This window comes from Limulus polyphemus, unplaced genomic scaffold, assembly GCF_000517525.1.
Source record: "Limulus polyphemus unplaced genomic scaffold, Limulus_polyphemus-2.1.2 Scaffold4921, whole genome shotgun sequence".
In the NCBI taxonomy this organism is placed as follows: domain Eukaryota; kingdom Metazoa; phylum Arthropoda; class Merostomata; order Xiphosura; family Limulidae; genus Limulus; species Limulus polyphemus.
The window spans coordinates 73,354-76,887 of record NW_013670531.1 but is presented as its reverse complement, the minus strand read 5'-3'; positions in this window follow the sequence as shown (position 1 = coordinate 76,887).

Here is a 3,534-nt window from a genome sequence, read left to right as displayed (position 1 = left end):
CTTATTAAATGATGTGTAAACCCTTTATGTCAGTCCGCTTATGGGTAAAGACAGTTACTTATTAAATGATGTGTAAACCCTTTATGTCAGTCCGCTTATGGGTAAAGACAGTTACTTATTAAATGATGTGTAAACCCTTTATGTCAGTCCGGCTTATGGGTAAAGACAGTTACTTATTAAATGATGTGTAAACCCTTTATGTCAGTCCGCTTATGGGTAAAGACAGTTACATTTAGAACAATAAGATTATAAATTATTTGGTAATCATACATACTATCTTCAAGTTTCGGTGGTGGTAGCTTTAAAATCTATGTTGTAAACAAAGAAGATTTTCAAGACAAGGGACAGAACTAATGAACTTCAAGTCTCTTACGTTATTTATTCACATATTAGTAGTTTTTCTCGCACGTCATGTATCAACAAGACAGAGTTAATTCTTGATTAGGTTGCATAGTTTTATCTTGGACACATGGATGGCTTTTCCCATTGATATTTGTATTCGTGGGTTATCGCCTGTTACAAATATCCGCAACTTGCTTTCCACTGCAGGGACACGACTCGTTTTAGGTCTCTTTATGAAAGGTCCGAGAACCCCAAATTGATCCATATTTTTTCTTCAAATACCTTTAACTAACGGTATATACATATATATATTTTATGAGTACATCTTTTATTACCTGAGTGTATGAATATGTTGCATCAGAAAGAATTGTTAAATACCCTTCCCAAAATGGGTCACCTTTTGATGGCATTACACCTAACACCAAAAAAACGTCAAAATTTAGGCCTGATATCATTTCACGCGCTATATATTTGGTGTGGTTATCACATAGCGTGCTGATATGTATATTCAAAATATATTTAACATAAGGTACTCAACCCTCCGAAATTGTCTATGTTCTACACTGGAATAAATCTAAAATAAAATCATTTGCTACGTTAAGATATAATTTCCTACACTGAACGGTTTCAATGTATTCGTTGCTTTGGAAGCAAGCTAGTGTAATTTAATGAAGTTTCCATGTTACATTTTCTGTAGCAAAAAACAGCTTGAAAACTAAATGTCTGATTATTTTAACATTTTATAAATGAACTGGTTTTGAGTAATCAATAGATTTAGATTTGGTTTCAGTTTCTTGATAGCTCGGGTTGTTGGAATTATATATTATTTCAAAGTTCATTGGGGGCTTCAAAGTTCTTTTCACCTGCAGCATCATCACATTCTTGGTCTGTAAATGTTTGAAGAATTACCAGCATTAGACTTCATACGTTCTTTTACACGTTGCTCTAAATGGCGTATTGTTCATCCAATATATTCTAGCCCAAACCTAGAAGAAACATAAATAGTTATCCGCGCACCCAATTGTATTAATTATAATAAGGAAAAGCAACACAAATTTCCTATACACAAATTGCTTCCACAACATATTTGTTCAATCATCTCATAAATCAACAAATTAGTGAATGGAATAGTTATTCACGGTATTCCATACAAAAGCATACCTGTCAAGTCGTCGGACGCAGCACTTACTGATTTCTGTGCAGCAGAACGGTTGAAATGGGCTCTTAGAAACTGTCCTCTTCTACACTAGATGGCTAATGAAAAGCCGTCAGGGAGGAGAGGTGAGTTTTGTTTATGACAAACTAACGATGGTTCCTTATTTAGAATTCAGTTATACGTTTTATTATTAATACAACTCACTGTACTAAAAGGAAAAGAGATTATTGTTTTTCATGAGTAATTACCAGCATCTGTGATTCAACATACATATCTTAGATAAAAACAAAACTTGTGCTCCGCACTTTGAAGTCGCGGGTTCGTCATAAGGATGGCGGCAAATCTCACTATTCGATCAGACAAGAGTAAACCAAGAGATATTGGTGGGTGATATTAATATGTTATTTTCCCCATATTCTGTCAGTTCACATTTATGGTCTGCTAGCACAGATAGATATTGACTATCTTTGCACGAATATCCGAAAACAAATTATGATAATTCAACCAGAACTCCTACAGCTATTTTTCTCATTATATTGACTTTTCTATGATCATAATTTGTCGTAGAATCTGTTTTATATATTTTTTGTATTATCATTGGGTAGAAAAACTACCATTTCAATGTTAAGGAAGCCTTATAAGGTGCGGCAGTATGTAATTTGTATAAATAATATTTTAATCTTTATTTATTTATCTGCTTTAATATGATCCTAAATAAAAAAGGCTTATATAACGACAATTTCCATAAGCAGTTTTTTTTTATTATACAGGAAAGTTAATTATATATTTCTGATTTAAAGATGTTTTTCTTGGTCTGATGTTGGATTTTAATGTAAATATAAAATCCTTGTTTAATAAATTTTGAGATTATGCGTACATGTTTCATATATTAATGATTATTATCAAAGATAAACCGTTCTTTAAATGAAAAGTTCTTCTTCTACCAAGGACTTCTTGAATATTAGTTGAAATATAGCTAGAAATGAGTCACCTTGCACATGACACTTGACTCCAAATATTAGGAGGTAGAGTTTGGTAACGTTAACGATATTCGTGTCCTTGTTAATAAATAGTGCACTAGAACAAGTTGATCACATGAATTATATTACGTTTTGTAAGCAAATCGATAATAATTTGAAGTTCACAAAACCTGGTGGGTATTGTTTTGGAAAAGGCAATATTAACGGAGTAACAAGTGATAAATCTATTTTCGTTACGTAAAACTTCTGGATGGTGGTTACATCTTAAGTGATCATTTTGAGCCTAAGAAAGTGAACTGGTAATATTATAACGCATTTTATTTGATATAATTGTGAATTATTAACTTCTCTAAAATTACATTGCTTGACAGTCTGTGTGTTTTTTAACTATTAGTGTTTGTATGGTTAAATATGTTTTACCTAAGAGACTCCAATTACCAATTAAAGACTTCGGTTTTAGTTTCATTAAACAACCAGGTAGGTCTTTAGCGTATGATATCATTAAGTACTTATCACATAATCTAAATGTAATTTCCATGGTTTATTGCTAAAGCTCACCTTGAAATGTTACAATAGGCTACTTATCAAGAGGGTCGAAACTGGTATTCTTTCTAGTCTGAGTCCACATAAAAAATCTGAAATAACATAAACTCGGATATTTCTGGTTATATGATATGAAACGGATCCGAAACGACATTTATGTGTACTTTAAACTAAACGGCCCATCACTCCAGCCCTTACATTTCCCACACTATTAACCCACCTTTTGTGTTATGCACAAAAACTTTCTTTGTTTGTTTGTTGAATAACTATTATTGTGAGATTTCTTTGTTTGTTGAATAAATATTATTGTGAGATTTCTCTGTTTGTTTGATAAATATTATTGTAAGATTTGTTTGTTGAATAAGTATTATTGTGAGACTTTTTTCTATGTTGAATAAGTATTATTGTGAGATTTGTTTGTTTGTTTAATAAATATTATTGTAAGATTTGTTTGTTGAATAAGTATTATTGTGAGATTTGTTTGTTTGTTTAATAAATATTATTGTAAGATTT